General features: G+C 33.7%; 2 pseudogenes; both read left to right on the top strand.

The window, feature by feature from the left end:
- The window catches only part of LOC138820646 (large ribosomal subunit protein uL16-like), a 59,199-nt pseudogene extending 39,487 nt beyond the window's left edge, over nucleotides 1-19,712 (top strand).
- Nucleotides 19,713-19,900: 188 nt separating this feature from the next.
- Nucleotides 19,901-22,831, top strand: part of LOC138820645 (coiled-coil domain-containing protein 152-like) — a 37,745-nt pseudogene continuing 34,814 nt past the window's right edge.

The raw sequence follows: 22,831 nt of genomic DNA, 5'->3' as shown, positions 1-22,831 counted from the left end.
TCCCAAAACAATGTTTTAATGCAGCCCCAAAGCACTGAAAAGTTGTTTGTAAAATCAATATATTCCCATTTGATGACTTTATACTTAAAATTTATCTCTTTTTAAATAATTTGCCTGAAAAGATGAGATTATTTTATTACATGTCTCATTTGTTAGTCAATGGCACAATCATCCCTCATAAAATATAAATAAAAATATGAATAAACATAAAATAAAATATAAATAAAAAGTAAATAATTTTAAATATAATAATTTTAATAAAATTATGGGTGTAGTGGTCCAGCAGTAGGGCAGGCATGGCCCAGTGGCCATGCTGAACTATTTGTCCACTGAGGGAAATCTAAAGTTGATTTCATATCTTGGCTATGGTAAACCATGCTATAATGAACATGGTTGTGCTGGTAGCTTTAATGTGGCCTTGTTTGCAATCTATTAAATAGATGACCAGGAGTGGAATTGTTGGGTCTTTTGAGGAACCTCAATACTGCTTTCCAGAATGGCTGAACAAGTTTACACCCCCACCAACAGTGTAGTAGCATTCACTTCACTTTTGAGAATCCCCACTGGCATTTTTTATTGTTAGTTTTCTTGATAATGGCCGTACTAACTGGTGTGAGGTAGAATCTCAGTGCATTCCTTTGATTTGTTGGGATTTTGGATCTTTATTTTGAAAATTTTGACCCCTGCCTAGGAACCCTAGAGGTTCCTCTATTCTTCCCCATAATGCTTGCATGGTGTTTGGTCTTATATTGAGATCGTTGACCCATTTCAAAATGATTCTGGCACAGGATGATATATAAGGTTCTAGCTTCAGTCTCCTGTGTGTGTGGACAGTGAGTTTTGCCAGCCCTTATTGTTGAAGAGAATGTCTATTTGCTAACCTGTGTTTTCAGCTTCCTTATGAAATAGTAGGTTTCTCTGGGTTTGTGGGTTCATTTCTGAGTCTTCTGTTACATTAATCCTCAGGCCTATTCTTGTGCTGTATCAATCTGGTTTTATTACTATGGCTTTTTAATAGAGTTTGACAATTGGTGTTAATCTTCCTCCAACATTGCTTAGGATTGTTTTAGCTGTTTGGGATCTTTTTATTCCATGTAAAGTTTGACAATCCCATTTCTTAATCTTTGCTCTTGTTTCCTGAGCTACTGTAGGCCTATTTAGTATACTGCCTATACCAAGATGTTCTACTCCTTTTCTTTTGCTTTGTTCTTTACTATAATAGTTTCATTAAAATGTTCATGTTAATCTGTGTAATCTATGTTCTAGTTTGAATTAACATTGGTACAAGGAAAGAAATAAAGATCTAGTTTCAGTCTTCTGCATATGGCTATGTATTTATTCCAATACCATTTGTTGAAGGCTATCTTTCCCTGATTTTCAAACATACAAAATCTGTTGAAATAAAATTAGTTGGATAAAAATTAGTTGAATATGCCATAATTTAATAGATACAGAATATTTCTACTTTCTCTTCTCACTAAAATGGTGCCAGGTATCACAAAAGATTACCTAATCATCATCTTACTTGCTTCTCAGGGGACTAGATAAATAACAATATCTAGTTTCAAGCATGCATCATAACAACAGTGTATTGTAAGTTACAATGGAAAAATGTACTTTCAAAATAGTAATTGAAGGACATTCTAAAGCTCAAATATTGAAGATAGAGACTATTCACAGCATGCTCTAATTTTGTAATTAACAATGAATCAAAAGAAACAATTAAGTTTCTGTAACACATCTATTCTTAATGAACCTCATGCTGTTTAATGCTGAAAATTCTATTGTCTGCTTAATATGTTTATAGATTTTATGGGATCAGATATAATAGTATGTTTGAGGGATAATTATTTTTATAAACCTTTACAAATAAATATTCCAACATCTTCCTGTTTTCTTGACCATTATAACTACCTCACTTCCTGAGCCTACTATTTGCTTGTGGATAAGTAAACTTTTGCCTAGCAATCAGAATAATTTCAGTAAGTTTCTTCCTTCCAGGGCACTGGTATGTTCAGCATGGACTCAAATTTTTCAGGTTTTTATTCAGCGTACGTAGGGTCAGTGTTTGACAGACTTCATTATTTCACTTTGTGCTGTTTCATTCATTTTCATTTAAAGGGTATGCACTTTTAATCATGCAATGAATTTAGTACTCTATTAAATTCACTCTAAAATTATCATGTGATTTAACGACAAATATTGGCACCACCATAATTCACAAAATTTTTCTTGGTAAGAAAATAGATATTGTCTAAAGTAGGCCTACTTTAAGAGACAAAAAAATGAATATGTCCGTTTGTTAGTACACTAAATCAGACAGAAAATTCTAACATCAAATATGGGACATTGGTGTTTAAGTTGGAACCATCATTCTCTATTGGTGGCCTTCACAAAGGATTTCACCAAACAGAAATCCATTATGAAATTTATTGGAACGTAGCCTATCATTGCCTTATCATTTGATTCTGAAATATAAGGCTGAGAAAGGTTAATTAAAAAAAATAATTGTCCCAAAGACAAATAAAAATGAAGACTAAAACCTTTGCTAATGAAAATGTACACAATATATTTTTATATGGAGTGAAAAACTAGAATAGGGAAATAGTTTGATAAATAAAGACATTTTTGAAATGCCATTATTTACAGGGAGATAATTAGTCCATAGTTCCATTTAGATAATACATCTGAAATTGTCAAATTAAAAGAAACAGCTAGTAGAGTGCTGACTACTAGGTGCTGGAGTAAATTGGGAGACAAGTCAGTCAAGTGTAGTTACATAAAAGTCACTTATTCCATGGAAAGAAAATTTGGTTGAATCTAAATATATTATGGAACTTGTGAAACACACAAATATATTAACTATGTCTTGTGCATATCTCTCAAACTACCAACCAGCTGTAAATTTTCCACCAAAACAATGCTCTAGTTTTCCCTACCCAGAAAGACTCATCAAATGGAAAAATGCTGATATCAATGCCTAATCTAGAGCTTTGGTGTTTCTGTTCCAAAAAGTAGCCCCAAATCAGCATTCATACCTCCCTTCTGAAGCCCTCCAAAGCCAGGGGATGAGCACTTACACCCCAGAATCAGCTGCTGAGCTACTTAGGGCATGGGAAGAAGGAAGCAAATGCTGTCACTTATATGCCTGTAGTGTAAATAGGTGAAATAAGAGATGTCTGGAAAGCTTCCAATTTACAGTGTTATATTGTGGTTTTTCAAATATTTCACAGATGAATCTGGTAGATGAGACATCAGGAGTGCCTGAAAATTGAATCATGAGTATTCTGGCACTTGGTCTCTGAAATGAGAGAAATTTTGGGATGGATGCAGTGTCAGCTGAGAAAGGAGTTGCTGCTATGACATATATTCTCTAAGAAAATTTGTAGGCACATACTTGCAATTTTTATATTTGTGCTAGGCCTACGAGAAACTTGACTAGTTTTATTGCATAAGGATCATTATTCTTTATATGCTTATGCCAGTAAACTTTGATTAATATTTAGTTTTAGTCCCAGTAGATGGCAAAATATTGGTAACAGATTTTTATGAGTGAGAAAATCACTTGACTATCTTAAGTGAATGTCAAACAGAAAAGTAGTCTGTTTAACCAGTAAATGTATCATTGGAGATTCCAGCTTATTCCATTTATTTTAAACATATTACTGTACATACAATTTCCTATCATTAGTTATGTAATGAAGATTTGGCACCTAAGCCATTGACATTTTATGGAAGAGTTCACATCTAGTATGCTTCTAAAATACATTTAAACATGAAAACAGCATTCACAAACTCCTACGTCTTCATGAGTTCAAATGTCAAAGATAGCTATTTGCATGACTATTTTCCCTTACTTAGGTTTTATAAATATAATATTTGATTTAAAATTTGTAATTGCCATGTAAGTATTCTTCTACATGGGCAAGAAAGTTGGATAACTGTAAATACACACTCATATATTAATTGTGACAATATAATATGATGACAAATTAAATACTTTAAATATGTATTTTAAAGTGACCACTGGTGGCTCATGCATGTAATTATAGCTACCCAGTAGGTAGAGACTTGGAGAATCAAAGCTATCTTGGAAAAGACTATAAGACAATATCTAAAATAACTAACAAAAATCTGGACTGGAGGTATGGCTTAAGGGTAGAATGCCAATAAGAAAGCAGAAAAAAAGCAGAGATAGTTTAAAGACCCAAAGTATAAGGAACAACACTGGTTAAAAAAATGAGAAAAAATACATTTGACAAATATTTAATGCATCTTACATAAATGCAGAACTGTAAATGATAGCAAAATATTTCATAATTTAAGAAATTCATTGAGGGCTGGGAAGGTGGTTCAGTGGTAGAGCACTTGCCTTGCATGCAAGAGGACCTGGGTTCAATTCCTCAGCATCACATGAGCAAAAAGTAAAAAGCCAGAAGTGGCGCTGTGGCTCAAGTGGTAGAGAGCTAGCCTTGAGCTGAAGAGCTGAGGGACACCGCCCAAGCCCAGAGTTCAGGCCCCATGACCGGACCCCCCAAAAAAAAATCATTGAAAGAAGGAAATGAATGATTACTTAAATGATTTCATAATAATTGAAATAGTGTGAAGTTTCATTTACTCTCACCTTTGTACATACTCAAAATTTTCAAATTAAAATGCTTACTGGTAGGATTTGGATTGAAATAAAAACTTCATCATTTGTTTGTTTGTAAAATGGGATAAAAGTGATAGTAAATGATATCCTAAAAATCAATCCAGGAAATCATATAATTTATCTCACTAACAATAGCAGTAACAACAAAAAACACAAATAAAATACAATATAGTAAATATTGAGTGGAAAGAAACAACTGGCATATTTGAAATGGCAGCACTTTATCATTGACTAGTGGTTTTTAAAATAGTTTTGACTATATAATCAGTAAAGGACTAAGGCCATGACTTCCTTTGTTATGTCATTTTACAGAGAAATAAAAGATTATATACTTTATTGTTTATGTTAGTGCAAAATATCATACAGAATGTATCATCACAATATAGTGAGGAATAATTATCTTCATTTGCATATATTGATAAGCTGAATCATACCAAATGACCTATTAGAGGTTACACAATCAATCTGAGATTTAACTGAGATTAAGGCATTTGAACTCAGGCTCTTATGGGACTTAAATTAAGCTTTCTGGATCTTAACTATTTTCAGTGGACTTACTCTGTATTTGTATTTCCTATCTTTGCTAATTTAATGCACATTCCTTAACTTTCTTATTGCCCTAGAAAACACTAAGATAGCCATTGCTTTGGAGAATAGAGATATGGTTTGATTGTTATGAATTAGTTTCTTTAATTATATAAACTATCTATATAATGTGGTTCAGTGATGAGCAGAATGTACATCTTCATTAATGATTTTGCTGCTTTTGAAAAATCTTGTTACAAAAGCTTGGTAGTCATGTGAGAAGGAGAAAAAATATATCCACTTTACAGATAGTATAATTTGAAAGACATTGTTAAAATGGAAAAGTGTGATTAAATGAAAAAAAAGAAAGATATTGTTATTAACATGTTTGTTACATTTAGACCATTTACTGTGTCAACTGGGGAAACTGATCAGCATTCTTCCTCATAGATTTCAAAAATATCTGATGTTCTGTTTTCATTGACATTATTAATGCTAAATACTAATTTATGATTTATACATATTTTCTATATTACTTGTGTAGCCTCATTAGTTTGACTTAAGTTTACTAACTATATTCACTGGGAATGAACATTTAGTTATGCCCTACTAATATTTAAATCTTCTTTAGGAAATTAATTTTCAGTTTTCCAAAATATACAAGATGTAGGATAGAAAGATGGTGCAAATAAGTGCACAAAACATTCTTTGCATTACCACTAGCCTAGAAAAGATAAGAAAAGCTAAGAAAGGGAGACTTAGTAGATCAAGCTATCATCATAGTGTCCTCCGATTCTGCTATTAAAAATATTACTGTGATCTGGAGAGAAAGAAACCCATCACCTTGTTATACACATTATGATTTTTGCAGCCTGTATCTGTTGTTGATAAAAAAATTGTCTGCTAATCCAATATTGTATAGCTCTCAATCATATTCACTCTTTAGTGAAAATGAAAACTCATTTACTATGATCTGACACAAATTGATTCTCGTTTGTGGGCAAGACAACTACTCATTCTAACCCAATTTTATTTTTTTCTTCAGTCTGTAATGATGCCAATTATTTTTGTGTATAAACATTTTAATTTCACATTTTGGTTTTCATTTTCTAGATTTTTTGCACAAAGAATCACGAAAAGATCAGGTTATTTGGAGAACTAAATTCTACCACAGAACTGAGATGGTCACCTTGAATATTCAATATATTCAAGCTAGATTTTCAGATAAAACTACAGAGTTTAATGATCATTTTTTATTATTAATGTTTTTTATTGTGAAAATACTGTACAGAGGGGTTACAATTACATGAGCAAGGTAATGAATACATTACTTATCAAGCATTGTTGCCTCCTCCTTTGTTTCCACTTACCATTCTTGCCCTCCCATCTCTCTCCTTGCCCTCCCCATAACATCTTGTACATCTCATTGTTGTAATGGATCCACCTGTATTCCTATTTAAACAATTTAATTTTTTCCTTCCCTTGCACAAATTATACCAACATCAAATACAATGAAAACAAGGGTTATACCATGGCGGAGGGACATATAAAGCAATAAAAAGATCATTTTATAAATATGTTAGAAAAAATAGCAAGAAAGAAAAACCATTTGAGGCCTTATCTTGGGGTTCATTTCGCCTAACATCAACTTTTCTGACCTTTTCTGCTTGTCTCAGACAAATACTAGTTATTGCAAATAAGGGAAACCATGGGAACCTATGTTTCTTTGGGGCTGGCTTATTTCACTTAATATAATTTTTTCCAAATCTTTCCATTTCCTAACTAATAGGGCAATGTCATTCTTTCTGATGGAGGCATAGAATTCCATTGTGTATATATACCACATTTTCTTGATCCATTAATCTACAGAGGGGTATCTGGGTTAGTTCCATATCTTAGCTATGGTAAATAATGCTGGATAAACATAGTTGTGCTGGTAGCTTTATTATGGTCTTGTTTGTGATCATTTGGGTAAACTCCCAAAAGTGAGATTGCTGGGTCATAGGAGAACTCTGTTTGGAGTCTTTTGAGGAACCTCCATACTACTTTCCAAAGTGGTTGAACAAGTTCAGAAAGAACAGTGCTGGCGGAATATCAATACCAAATTTCAAACTCTATTATAAGGCCATAGTAATCAAAACAGCTTGGTACTGGCACAAAAACAGACCTCAGGACCAATGGAATAGAATTGAAAACCCAGTAATGAACCCACAGATATAGCCATCTAATCTTCGATAAAGGAGCTAAAAAAAATAGTATGGAAGAAAGACAGCTTCTTCAGTAAATGGTGCTGGAAAAATTGGTTATCACTTGTAGAAAACTAAAGCTAGATCCGTCTATATCACCCTGCACCAGAATCAACTCCAAATGGATCAAAGACCTCGAAGTCAAAGCAGACACCCTGAAAACATTACAGGAAGAAATAGGAGAAACTCTAGGTCTCCTCGGCAGAGGATGAAATTTTCTTAGTAGAGACCCAGAAACACAACAAAACAAAGAAAGGTTGGACAAATGGGATTGCATGAAATTCCAGAGCTTCTGCATGGCAAAGGACATAGCTAGCAAGATCAATAGAAAGCCCATGGACTGGGAGAAGATCTTCATTAGCCATATAACGGACAAGGGTCTCATATCTCAAATATACTTGGAACTCAAAAAATTAAGTCCCCCAACAACAAATCATCAAAGAAACAACTGTCCAATAAATAAGTGGGCTAAAGTCTTAAAGAGAAACTTCTCTGAGGAGGAAAGAAGGATGACCAATAGACACATGAAGAAATGCTCAACCTCCCTAGCCATTAAAACTATACAAATCAAAACAACACTGAGATACCACCTCACCTCAATTAGAATGGCTATAATCAAGAACTCTAATAACAACAGATGCTGGAGGGGATGTGGACAGAAGGGATGAATATCTTTTTGACTGAATATTCCATTTTTATTACATACAACTACATTTACATTTTTCCTCATAAGATGTTTCATAGAGTTCAACATGAAGGAGCATAAATAATTTATTAATAATATTTGAATTTTTTGTATTTTACAATCTAATTTTTATTTATTTAAAATAATTAGAATAGATATACAATTGCATATAGAGATTTAGCATCTCATTGTTTATCAACTAGAAGAGCTGTCATTATAATCATTGGGGGAGGAGAAGGAGAAGGAGTGAGGGAGAGGAGGAAATATTTATTCCACTTTTTACTCAAAGTGAAGAACTTCCAATTTTGGAGTATCATCTATTTGTGAGGTATGCTGCTGAGAGCAAGAACCCAATGTATAACCCCAAAAAACTGCTCTGCTTTATGCCTAGAGAGAAAGCACATTTTTCTTGTGAGATATTTTTCGCAATTAAAATTTTTCTCTTTGTCAGAAAAGTAATAGCTTCAATCAATTTCTCTGTTAGCTCAGGTGAGAGATACTGATTCAAATAAGACAGATTCACAGATGGAACATGCAGTATACCGCTCCCTCTGGGTATCAAAGGACAAACAAGCAAGGTCTCCTCAGACTTCAACTTTCTGTCAGAGTGATCAGAGAATGACACCTGCATAGCATCCATGAGTGAGAATTCCAAGCCAACAACTGCAGTGGGCTTTGGTAACAGCCCGAGAGTGTCTCAAGGGAGCTCAGCTGCTCTGACAACACAGCACTGCCTTTCTGTTACATTAGGCATCTGAATGATGACCTTATTTAGGAAAGGTATTTGGGTGATTAACTATAGTTTGTATCTCATACAGTTTGTTTTTGTTGTTTTCTCGTTTTATTCAGAAAGTAGTCACAACTAGCTTCTTTGACGTGACCTATTGCAATTTAACACTTGTTTCAGACTGCTTCTTGACTATTTTTACCTCTATTGATCCACCTTGTTAAACATTTTCATTTAAATCCTAACTTGCAGTCTTTATCTTATCACCATCACTTCTTGAAAACTTTGAGTCTTTCTGTTTTTCACTATTTTCATTGGATAATTTTAGTTCCTAATTTTGTATATATATATATATATATATATATATATATATATATATATATATATATCTCCATATATATATAATTTCAGTTGTGCAAAAACTTTGTTTCTACTTTTTCTCCCCACAGGCTGCCTCTTTCTAAAAATGTTTCATAATATATTTCTGTTATCCAAGAGAGTGGTCACTCAAAACTCCAACTTTGATTCTGTTACCCTAAGTGTTGAAAACTCTTAGTGACTTTGCATTATGCTAACACAGACTTGGTTCTTAAATGTGATTTTTGGAATTCTCCCCCTTTTTTTTCTGAGCTCAGGGCAATATGCATGTTAGGCTGGTGCTCTACCATTTCGCCACAACATTAGTCCTTTAGTCATTTTTCAAATAGAGTTTTCATTTTTTTCATGACAGAAGTACAGTGGTCTTTGGATATCCAGGATCACAGTTGTGAATAACCACATCTGCTTGTCTATTGAGAAAAATATTGTAATTATTTGGCCTGTGCTATGTTAACTGCACTCCTCTAATTATCCTTGGAACCTGGTTGCTAGGATAGACATTTGCCACCATGACTAGGCTTTATTCAATTTCTAGCTTTACCATTTGATTACCAATTGCAGTTCCTCATATATAAATATTGGAAAGTATTTTAAAGTATTTTTTTAAAATGAAGGATTTTTGTTTTACTTATCTATATATCTAATAAAATTATATTATGCATCTACTATCTATATAATGATTCAGGTATGTAACTAACAACTATGTGACAAGAGTAACATCCTGTTTAGAAAGACTTAGCTATACAAAAGATAAAGGAAGAAAGCCAGCAATTAAAATACAATCTGATAAGTACTTTTAGTGTAGACACAGGCTTTTGTAAGCAGATCAGAGGAAATTATCTAGTCTTAGAGAAGTAGCTAATAGCATCTCTAAGGAAATAATAACTAAAAATAAAACTTAAGTAGATAACAGTTATTCATCACAAAGGAATCTCAAGAAGAGGTATTGTAATATGAAAATATTAAAATAAAATTTTGATATAATTTTATTGTCTAGGAAGTGCTTATTTGTTCAATATTTGAAATTTGTATTGATATTTGTATTTGATATTCTGTAGATTGTAAGATGCAACCTAGAGAAGACGGAGGAGAAGAAATACAATTAAATTGAATACACAGAATAAGTGTTTGCACTTTGGAAGTAATTTAATTACAATGTACTAAGATTACAGAATACTATTTTCTTGTCCGGAGGGCAGAAGTGGGTGACAATAAATATACCACAGTAAATATACATGACCTATCCTATTTCCTTTATTTATGACAGAATTCAACACAGAGTAGCACCTTAGATCATTTCATGATGAAACTTTCTCCGAAGGAATGAAGTTGAAAGGTAGGAAAAGTGTGTGGTAAGAAATGCTTCTTTATGTTTAAACCTGGATACCAAGAATCTCCACTAGTCAAAAAGTTGGGAGGCACTTGGAAAATTGTTAAAAATTATTTAGAAATTCTTGAGGAAGGTGGGATCATGTGGTAATGTCAATAGCTACAAGCAACTATTTAACTCTTCAAGGAAGAATTGGCAAATCACTCTGGGAAAATACAGGTGTTCTAGGCCAAACTGTCTTGGGATTAGTGGTTTCCATTTGAGGGAAAAAGAAATGTGAAAAGTGAAGTGAAAGTAATTCCTATAATTTATTACATGAAATAAATTCTAAAAGCCTATATTAATATGGGAAGAAAACAGGATGTGGGTTAGAAGGTTTTTGGATTGGACAGGCTGAACTACCACAAGATTTGACATTTATCTGCTTAAAGAAAGCATAGAAAAATGATGGTGGAAATTAACTCTTTAATCACTGAATCATATTTTAAAATAAAACCACAGAACACACAACAGGAGAGGAAATGCAGAAGGCAACTTAATAAAAAACAAATGAGGCCCAAAAACTCACCTCTGTAACTTACAGCCAAAGCACTTGTGTTAGGTGCAGCCAACGCACCTGTGTTAGCTGCTTGATTCAAGCTGGTTCAGTGGTTAAAACAAAACAAACATCAACAATAAAAAGTTGAGATACATGGCATAGTAGAAAATGTTAGTTTATTTGCACATGCCTTAAAGGAAGATTTTGGGGTCTCCAATCTCTTCCTCCTTCCTCTTTTACTCCTGCCTTTGAGGGGAATGGTTTGGCTCTGTCATAGATTACTGTCAGGTGGTTAAATAGGGGCTTAAAATCAATATGTCTTCTTGACCATGGGCCAGAGACAAAACAAGCCTTTTCTTTTCAAAAAGTGTCTCAAGTTTGGTGTAGTTACAAATAATCTTACCACACTCTACTAGAAATTTTAGGAGAGAATTGAGAGTATGAGAGTAGAAAACAATCCCTAAATAGTAAAAGAAATTTTCACACAACTGTCATAGCCCACAATTCCGGTCAAAGACTATGCATTACATATGAAATCCTTGGCTAAGAAAAATCATGTCTAGATTGATGGTTTTAAAAGAATCAGGAAATATAACAAAATATAAAATCCCCCAAAGTCCTACCATTATGTATGTAATATCAAAAGGGGGAAAGGACTAAACCAAAACTTCATAGGTATGTAAGTCGTACTCTGTTCAGTAATCACAAAATCTTGGGAAGAAAATATGGCACAGGATTGAGAGTGACTGAAATGGCCATTGAGAAAGTTTGGTGGAAGAGATAAGAATGGTGGGAGAGAAAGCATGGTCAAAGCCCTTATTTGAGAGCAAGCACACAAGTTCTTGTGCTTAGCTGGGAGGTTCCAGAGGATGATAGGACATGGGGCTGAGTGGAAACCTAGGCTTCATGCAAGACACTGTAGTTAATGGGAATTATTTTATGTAACATGAAGGCAACCAGAGGAGTTGAGGTAGGAGCAAGCAATAGTTAAGAGGTGTGTATCTGAGAGCAAAGGGACATCAGCTGACCTAGCTATATTAGTGATCATATAAATCACATGGAGATATTCTGTGGCGGAACTTTTAGGAGATGAAAACAAAGAGAAAAGTGCACCCAAATCAAATGTTTTTCAGAAAGAAAAATATGGAAAGAAAACAAAAACAAAAGTTAATTAATAACCAATATTCTACAAGAAGTTAAAAATTAAATTGACACTGGGTGCCAGTGGCTCATGTATCTAATCCTAGCAAACTGTGGAGGTTGAGATCTGAGGATTGTAGTTTGTTGTCAGTCTGAGCAGGAAAGCCTAGGAGTCTTCAGTTAATCATTAAAAAATCCAGAAGTAGGAGCTATGGCTTAAGAGACTTGGGCAAACAAAACCTCAGAGACAGCACCAAGGTCTTGAGTTCAAGCTCTAGGACTGGCATTTGTACATGCCTTGATCTGCGCTTGCACACACACACACACACACACACACACAATTAAATTGGCAGTCAAATCTTTAGTACATGCTAAAAAGGCGTTAAATAATCTCCAGATGTTAAATTATGTCTACACTGGTGGATTACATGCAGCTGGCTTATGATGTTACTATTTTGTTTGGGAGTTCTGTTACACTATGAAGACCAACCTGTAGTTGTTTTTATTTTCTCTTATAAGTTTTAATTTCCTTTTCTCTCTCTCAAGTTTATATCTTCTCTATTATAGGAGTAATTATTACCTATTCTTTTTTAGATATTCCTATAATGATTTATTTTAAATCTTACTCTTCCATTTTAACATAACAAATCTAAGGTTATAAGTATCATTTGAGTACAGCTTTAGTTGCTCTCAATGATTGATATTCTTGAAAATCCCTTTATTGAAGTATAAATTACATATAAATGCTACATGTATTTAATACAATATAGTTAGGGAATTATTATAGTGATAAAACCACAGATCCAATAGTTTTCTTACTACTTAACCAAAATATTTTCTAATTTCCACTGAGATTTATTTATTTGTTTATTTCTGATCCACACAATTTATGTTGTTTTGAAATATGTAGGATACATGCTACCTAAGATACATAATGAATAAAGATGGTTAATATTGCATTAAATTTGTAGATAACTTTTGACAGTATTGCCATTTTCATGATGTTAATCCTCCCAATCCAGGAGCATGGGAAGGTTTTTCCACTTCCTTAGCTCTGTTTTATTTCCTATTTCGGGTTTTTAAGGTTTTCATCATAGAGGTTCTTCACTTCTTTGGTTAAGCTAATTTCTAGGCATTTTATTTTTTGGGGGGAGCTATTACAAAAGGAGTTGCTTTCCTGATTTCTGCCAATACTGCACTGTTGGTGGGAGTGTAAACTGGTTCAGCTACTCTGGAAAGCAGCAGGGAGGTTAATCAAAAGACTACACATAAAGCACCCCTATGACCCAGCAATCCCACTTCTGGGCATTTATCCAAATGATCACAAACAAGGCTGTACTAAAACTACCAGCACAACTATGTTTGTCACAGCATTATTTACCATAGCTAAGATATGGAACCAACCCAGATGCCCCTCAGTAGATGAATGGATCAAGAAAATGTGGTATATGTACAATGGAATTCTATGCTTCCATCAGAAAGAATGACATTACCCCATTTATAAGGAAATGGAAAGGCTCGGGAAAAAATCACATTAAGTGAAGTAAGCCAGGCCCAAAGAAACATAGGTCCCATGGTTTTCCTCATGTATAATAATCAGTAGCAGATGAGCACAATAGCTCAATAGCTATGTATATATGACCACATAAGATGATGGTAAGAGAAATGAACTCCAAGACATGGACAAAAGAGGTTTTTCTTTGTTGTTGTTATTTTAATGTACTATGTGATTTTTTGTTTCTTTTGTATGTTCTTCCACCTATGGTATATCACCTGTTGTCACTATATTTGATTTTGGTACCCTGGTATTGTATATATCATCTGAATTAGGGAAGAGAAGTGGAACAACAAAATAATGAGACAAAGGAGGGACCAATGCAATATTGATATACACAAGACAATATGTTGGAAATGATGTATACAACTTGGGGAGGAAGGAAATTAGGAGAAAAATGAGGGAAGGGGTAACGTGTTTGACAAGAAATGTACTTATTACTTATGTAACTGTAACCCCTCTGTACATCACCTTGACAATAAAAAACTAAAAAAAAGGTTACTATTATAATTTAGTACTATTATGTAGGATATATTGCTATGGATACTATTATAATTTATTTCCAGTGTTCTATGTGTGCTTGGTACTGTGACATTTATAAGTATGCAGGTATGAAATTTCTAAGTATGTTCATTTCCTTTTTAAAGATGTTTGTGTTAGCAATGTGTCAGTTTTGGGGGGGCATGTTTGTGTTGGGCTGTGACAAATACCTATGTGATATAACTGAGAAAAAAGAATAGTGCTGGAGGAATATCAACACCAAATTTCAAACTCTACTACAAAGCCATAGTCATCAAAGCAGCTTGGTACTGGGACAAGAACAGACATCAGGACCAATGGAATAGAATTGAAAACCTAGAAATGAACCCACAGACCTATAGCCACCTAATCATTGATAAGGGCGCTAAAAAATAGAATGGAAGAAAGACAGCCTTTTCAGTAAATGGTGCTGCTAAAATTGGTTAACCACCTGTAGAAAACTAAAGCTAGATCATTATGTATCACCCTGCACCAGGATCAACTCTAAATGGAACAAAGACCTTAAAGTCAAAGCAGACACCCTGAAAACATTACAAGAAAGAATAGGAGAAACCCTAGGTCTCCTTGGCACAGGCCGAAATTTTCTTAATAGAGACCCAGAAACACAACAAATCAAAGAAAGGTTGGACAAATAGAATTGCATGAAATTGCAGAGCTTCTGCATGGCAAAGGACATAGCTAGCAAGATCAATAGAAAGCCCATGGACTGGGAGATCTTCACTAGCCATACAATGGACAAGGATTTCACATCTAAAATATACTTGAATCCCCCAACCACAAATCCTCAAAGAAACAATTGCCCAATAAATAAGTAAGCTAAAGACTTAAAGAGAAACTTCTCTGCAGAGGAAAGAAGGATGGCCAATAGACACATGAAGAATGCTCAACTTCTCTAGCCATAAAAAATGCAAATCAATGCAACATTGAGATTCCACCTCACCCCAGTTAGAATGGCTATAATCTAGAAATCTAGTAACAACAGATGCTGGACGGGATGTGGCCAGAAGGGAACCCTACTGCATTGTTGGTGGGAGTGCAAACTTGTCCAACTACTTTGGAAGGCAGTATGGAGGTTCCTCAGAAGACTCCACATAGAGCTCCCCTATGACCCAGCAATCCCACTTTTGGGCATTTATCCAAATGATCACAAACAAGATCACACTAAAGCTACCAGCACAACTATGTTTATTGCAGCATTATTTGCCATAGCTAAGATATGGAACCAACCCAGATGCCCCTTAGTAGATGAATGGATCAGGAAAATGTGGTATATAGAAAGAATGACATTGCCCCATATTTTAGGAAATAGAAAGACTTGGAGAAATTATATTAAGTGAAGTAATCCAGGCCCAAAGAAACAGAGGTCCCATGGTTTCCCTTATTTGCAATAACTAATATATGTCTGGGACAAGCAGAAAAGGTCAAAAGCTATGTACATATGACCAGATAAGATGATGTTAAGTGAAATGAACCCCAAGATAGGACACAAGGGGTTTTTTCTTTCTTGCTATTGTTCCTAACATATTTGTAAAATACCATATGATTTTTTTGTTTCTTTGTATATTCCTCCCCCATGGTATAACCCCTGTTTGCACTGTAGTTGATGTTGGTACCCTGCAAAAAAAAAAACTTGTCTATACACATCTCTAATTTGGGGAGGGGAAGGGAAGAAATAAAATGTTTAAGTGGGGATACAGGTTGACCCATTGTAACAATGAGATGTACAAGACACTATGTTGAAAAATGAACTGTACAATTGATGCGGGGTTGGGGGTGAGTGTAGTTGTGGAGGTGGCAAGGAAGGAATAGTAAGGGAAAAACAAAGGAGGAGGTAACAATGCTTGATAGGAAATGTACTCATTACCTTGCGCATGTAACTGTAACTCCTCTGTAGAGTGATTTTCAATAAAAAAATTTTAAAATATTTATTTGGTTCTTTCTTTCAAAGGTTGTAGTAAACAGTAAAGTGGTTTAGTTGTTGGAGATCTTAGGCAAAACAGAATCTCATCAGAGTTGGTGGCAATGGAGAATAATCCAAGAACAGGGCACAAAACACATCTTTCCAGAACATGATCTCCCTCTTCCATCCCCACTTCGCACTTTCCACAACCTTTCTGTAATATTCTCCTAGAATGAACCCACCAATGAACTGATGTATGGATTAGGTCATGTACTCTACTGTTGTAGCTATGTCTTCATTATTTTATTTTCACAATACTTACGCTTGAGCTGCCTTCCAACTCTGGATACACCTGCATTCACCTGCTGACTTGCTCATATTTCTAGTGTACACCGCAGTACCTGTTTTAAACTTGTTTTGTAAGCAATCTTCCCATGCATATTTCTCATGAGGAAATTTTCGTAGCACACATGGCTAACATGGGTAGTACATTGAAAAGGAAAACACTCAGAATGCCCAATGCAGCGATCAGAGCCACATGGCAGAATGTTTTACCAGAAATTTTGGAAACAGTCATTTAGCAATCATTTCTGTCAAGGATAGAAGGTCTCAACTCTCTTTCCATATTCCTTAGGGTCTTATATGAACTACAAGTTTAAATATTTACTCAGGATCACTGCAATGGTTATACCAATTTCCAAAATCACTATCCTTAAGCAAAACCAAAGCTTAATATCTCTCACCATGCAGAAACAATTCATGAACTAGGGAACATTTTTTTCCAGTTTCCATATAAATATTCTCACTTAAAAACATAACTGACATTTTACCTTTCTCAGGAGACTCCCTTCAGTTAACACAAGGCAGTTAACTAAATGTCGAATACTATTTTATCAGAATCAAAGGAGTATTAATACACATCTTTTCGTAGGGAAGTGAAGACTCTCTGCTGTTTATTTCACAAAGGTCATAAACAGTGGAGGAAGTATATTTTATCTGAGCTTTGGGAAATTTTTCATTCAAATTAATCTTTACTGAACAACTGCTATTGCCACAACCTATGAGAGATGAGAGATTTTGAAAGGTATAAACAATTTTTATAGGAAGAAAATAAAAAAAATATTTAGAGAAAACTGAGAAGAGATGTCTGGAGGTGCTTTTTTATATGTGCTGGTAAAATATAGAAGGATTTGATATAGATTCTATTTTATTATATTCATTAAGTAGTTGTAAAATGGGGTTTCAATTCAGCATAGTTTCTGAGTACAATTCATCTTAATGCCATCTGCTTCATTATTCTCCCCCATCTCTTCCAACTTTATTTATCCTGTTCATTTATCTGGTTTATTTTTCAAATATGTACATTAAGTATTATGCTGGCATTCATCCACCTTCTCCTGATCCCTTATCTGCCCCCATCCTCTTTACCTCACTCCCCTGGACAGCACATGTTTCCAGCTTCCTGATATGTTAAACTGTGATTTAATTGTTCAAAGGGGTGACACCACTGTAATTCTCCACCTGGATATATCACACTTTAGTTAATATGTTTGTATATAGTCATATGAATCTATATGCTAATAAAATATTTATAATTTAGATCTAACCTCCACATTCTTCTTAGAAGGGTTGTGAAACTAGTTCACAGAATAGAATTGATGAAAGAAACTAAAAACATATACTGTGAGCAAATAAATTATTTAGCTAGTAGCTGGTAGTAGTAGTGGTCTATACTTACTCTGATTGCAAAAGTATACTACATCTCATTAATGACTTTCAAGCATCACTCAGACAAAACTTCCTATTTAACAACTTACAGCTAGGAAGCTTTGAATATTAAACTATTCAAACCTATACATATATATAAAGGAACCAAGATAAATAGATATATATGTTTATACAGTATATACATACAAATGGATCATATATAGATATATATAGAGACATGAATAAATCAAGAAAAGATGATATATACATATATAATATATAACATATAATCTGTATACAGATATACAGATATAATATATGCACATATATACATATATGTTATGTATATGTATACAGATTTTATATGTATATGGATTATATATATATATATATGTATGTATAATGATTATATAAATGTCACATATGTATACATATTATAAATATGTATAAACTAGGCACCGGTGGCTCATGACTCTAATCCTAACTACTCAGGAGTCTGAGATCTGAAGATTGTGGTTCAAAGCCAGCCCATGTAGAAATGACCAAGAGATTCTTATCTCCAATTAACAACCAGAAAACTGGAAGTGGCGCTGTGGCTCAAACGGTAGAGAGCTTGCCTTGAGATGAAGAGCTCGGGGACAGCACCTGGGCCAGAAGTTCAAGCCCCAAGACCAGCAAAAAAAAAAAAGTATAAAGACGTGTACATATTTTACATGTGTATAATATATATATACACATATATGCATTATATATCATTTATATATTAGTATACTATACATAATATATATAATATTTTATTGATCCATTTTCCATTTGACAGGTTCATATATATATATATATATATGAATCCATATGTATGAATATAAATGGATCAAGAAACTGTATATATAAAGATATCATTATATATGTTAATATATGTTAAATATATTACATGTTTATATATATCACATTTTCTTGATCAATCAGAGCATTTGAATGGCTTCTGGGTTTTTCCTTAGTTTGGTTATTGTGAATAGTGCAGCAATGAGTGTATTGTCGCAAGTGGCTTTACTGTATTCTTACTTGTGATCTTTTAGATGAATGCTGGCAAGTTATATAGCTGGATCATAGGGTAGTTCTATGAACATTATTTTTGAGTAGTTCCAAATTTCTTTTCCCTGTGGTAAAGCCTAACATTTCCCTACAGAAAACTTTTAATCCCATGACAGAAATATTGTGTAGTGTTGGCATATGATAGTAAATAAGCATATACATTTCTTCTTAGTCACTTTGGAAACAATAAGGTCTTTCATAGAAAATTGAAGGCAAGCATGTTATCACTCTCTCTAAAAGTCAATGACCTTAAATTTACAAAAATAATTTATACATATTTTGTTTCTATACTACTCATAAGAATTCTGCAAAGAAAATAATTAAGGCTATATTTTAAAGTGATATAACAGGCATGACTAACAAAAGAGAAAACCAAAATTTTTAAATTGAGACAAATTCTATTTTCACAGTTCAGCACTAATCAATTTCACACAGAGAGATGGAGCTTGACTGTTGTCAAAACTTGGGTGACAGTTGGAACATGAATTGAGTGTTGTAAGATTTGTTCTTTATTCAATAGGGTATCAACAGCCAAACAGTGTTTCAAGCCTGTGGACATCCTGATCAGATTTGTATTTTTGAAGGATCACTGGGTTAAAAGTGTCAACAGAAGAACTGGAGGTGATAAAAATACATACCAGGACACAGATTTCAGCATGCAACAATCCACTGAGAGCTGGTCAATGCAGTCCTGATCTTATATGCAAATAACTAAGACAAAACTGAGGAAGTGCTAAATAATGTGATTTTTTAAAAACAAAAATCAGTGAAAGTTTCAAATGCAAGATTCAGTTCCCAATTGAATTTTTCAGGGGACATCGTAGGACAACCAACACAAAAGGAAAAACATATTTTTGATTGTTTAATATTTCAATATGGCAATATGGTGTAAGATAAGTATAGTGAGGATAGAATGTGGAAGAAATTGAAAGGGCATAGATGAAGGATGTTTTTTGGCACTGTCCCTGACCTGAGCTCTTTTGATCAAGGCTAGCCCTCTACCACTTTGAGCAACAGTTCCACTTCTTATTTTCTGGTGGTTAGTTAGAGATAGGAATTTCACAGGGACTTTCCTGCCCTGGCTGGCTTTGAACTAAGATCCTCAGATCTCAGCCTTCTGAATAGAAAGGATTACAGGCATGAGCCACTAGTGCCCGGAAATATTCGTCTATAAGGTCTAAAAGTGTCAAAGAAGAAAGGAAAATGTAGCAGTTTTAACATGTTCAAGATGAAGATAAACATTACAACCTTAAGTCTCTAAAAGTGTAAAGAAATAATTTCTCACTAAATATGAAAATGGAATATTTGGAAAGATGAAGGAATTATAAATTCAAGTTTTAGTATCAGTAAAAACTGATGATACATATTGAGTTATTATTTCATTGGTAATCATGTGTTTTGTTTCGGCAAAGAACTATTTGTTATTTTTATTATTGTTTTAAAACCTGCTAATACTCTTCATTAAAATTTCTGTGTTCCATATTTAACAGGGCAGTGTTTGCACATGTATGTACAACAGTGTGTATATGAACACACACTTTATTGTCAAATACAATTGACACATATACATAATTGCAGTGCAATGTTTATTGTCTAAATGAGTGCATTTGTGTGTATTAGTTGATTTGAAATTTTTTCCTATTTCTTTCTTTACTAATGTTATACTAAAAGAATGGCTTAAATTTTTTAAAATAAGTTTTTTATTGTGAATACACTGTACACAGGGGTTACACTTAAATGAGCAAGGTAATGAGTACATATCTTATCAAACATTGTTGACTCCTCCTCTGCTTTTCCCCATACCATCCCTTGCTACCACCTCCTCAACTACAATCCCTCCCAACCCCACCCCCACCTAAATTGTAAAGTTTGTTTTTCAACATAGGGTCTTGTACATCTCATTGTTGCAATGGATCAACCTGTATCCCTGTTTAAACAATTTGTTTTTTCTCTTCCGCTCCCCAAATTATACCAACATCAAAAGCAGTGAAAACAGGGGTTACCATGGGGGAGGGACATACAAAGCAACAAAATCACACGGTACCTTATAAATACGTTAGAAAACAATAGCAAGAAAGAAAAATGACAAATTTTTATAGTTAAAATGTCTTTCAGTATCTCATAATGCTAGTATATCTTTTGAAAAGTATGTATCCATCTTATTGTTATGTAAATTATTTTGTCTATGTCCTCATTCATGCCACCATGATCTTCCAGGAATATTTACATATTTATGTATTAAATGATTAGTAATATAATATTATTATAGTGGTATTATACTACACAATGCTATACTTTATTTATTAAAATCTTTTATGATTCTTCTTGCCAATTTGATGGTTTAACTTCTAGTAAAATTAAGTTGACTTTAGTATTCATATTCTTGTTTAATGTTAATATCTACTCTATTCTTTGCATTGTTTGTGTTTATAAGAAATATCTGTACATTAAAATTGGAAATGTAAAACATTCCAATTGTTTTCTAAGTATTTATACTTATTTTTCCAATCAAAATATGTTGACAATATAAAAAATATTAATTATATCCTACCTATTCAGGAAGCTGAGATATGAGGATCATGATTTGAAGCCAGACCAGGAAAGAAAAATGTGTGAGACTGTTATCTCCACTAAATTACCAAAAATTCTGGCAATGAAGTTGGGGCAGAAAGGGTAGAGGCCTCACTTAATATAATTTTTCCAAGTCTTTCCACTAATGTATGCCTGAGACAAGCCGAAAAGATCAGATAAGATGGTGTTAGGCAAAATGAACCCCAAGATAAGGACACAAGTGTTTTTTTTTTCTTTCTTGCTATTGTTTCTAACATATTTATAAGGTGATTTTTTTTGTTGCTTTGTAAGTCCCTCCCCCATGGTATAACCCCTGTTTTCACTGTATTTGATGTTGGTATAATTTGTGGAGGGGAAGGGAACAAACAAATTGTTTAAATAGGGATACAGGTGGACCCATTGCAACAATGAGATGTTCAAGATGCTATGTCGAAAAACTCATTATTTTGCCCATGTAATTGTAACCCCTCTGTACAGTATTATCACAATAAAAAATAAAAAAAAAGAAAACCAAACTTTACAACTTTGGTGTGGGGAGGGGGGAGAGTGTACTTTTGGAGTTGGGCGGGTGGGGATGGTAGGGGAAAAACAAAGGAAGAAGCAGCAATGCTTGATAAGAAGTGTACTCATTACCTTCCTCATGTAATTGCAACCCTGCTGTATTGTATTTTCACAATAAAAAAGTTATTAAAAAAAGAAGAAAGGGTAGAGTACTAGGCTTGAGCAAAAGAAGCCCAGTTCCAATCCCTGAGCAGGCATACAAAAAATCATTGTAATCCCAAATATCTATATTTTCTAATTTTTTGTCTTTTTATAAAAATCAATTGTGGTACTAGATCCTTAATCATCTGTCCCTGTGAAGTTAACTCTACTAGATATGGATCCATGCTTCAATCTTTCCTTTGTAAACTCTTCTTGATTACATTGATTCCACATGGTTTGGGTGAACATTCTCTCCAGCTTTTCTCGGGCAGTGCAGAACCCAGGTCCAATTATATAGTATATAAAGTCTTTCTCATTTTGCGATATAAATATGTTAAAAGAAAAGCCCTTTGTACAATTAAGTATAGTAAGAATAAAAAAATATGATCTAGACAAAAAGGGAATAATCACATGGGTGGAATCTCATTTGTGGCACAATGTTTTCCATGTTATTTGTATGCTATGTTTTTACACACAGAAATTATCACATGAGTAAAACAGATTTGACAAAATTTGACTATGAGATATTGATCTAAATTTT

The sequence above is a fragment of the Dipodomys merriami genome, unplaced genomic scaffold, assembly GCF_024711535.1.
Source record: "Dipodomys merriami isolate MVZ:Mamm:240054 unplaced genomic scaffold, mDipMer1.0.p SCAF_9, whole genome shotgun sequence".
Lineage (NCBI taxonomy): Eukaryota > Metazoa > Chordata > Mammalia > Rodentia > Heteromyidae > Dipodomys > Dipodomys merriami.
This window is presented reverse-complemented; position numbering and strand designations above follow the sequence as displayed.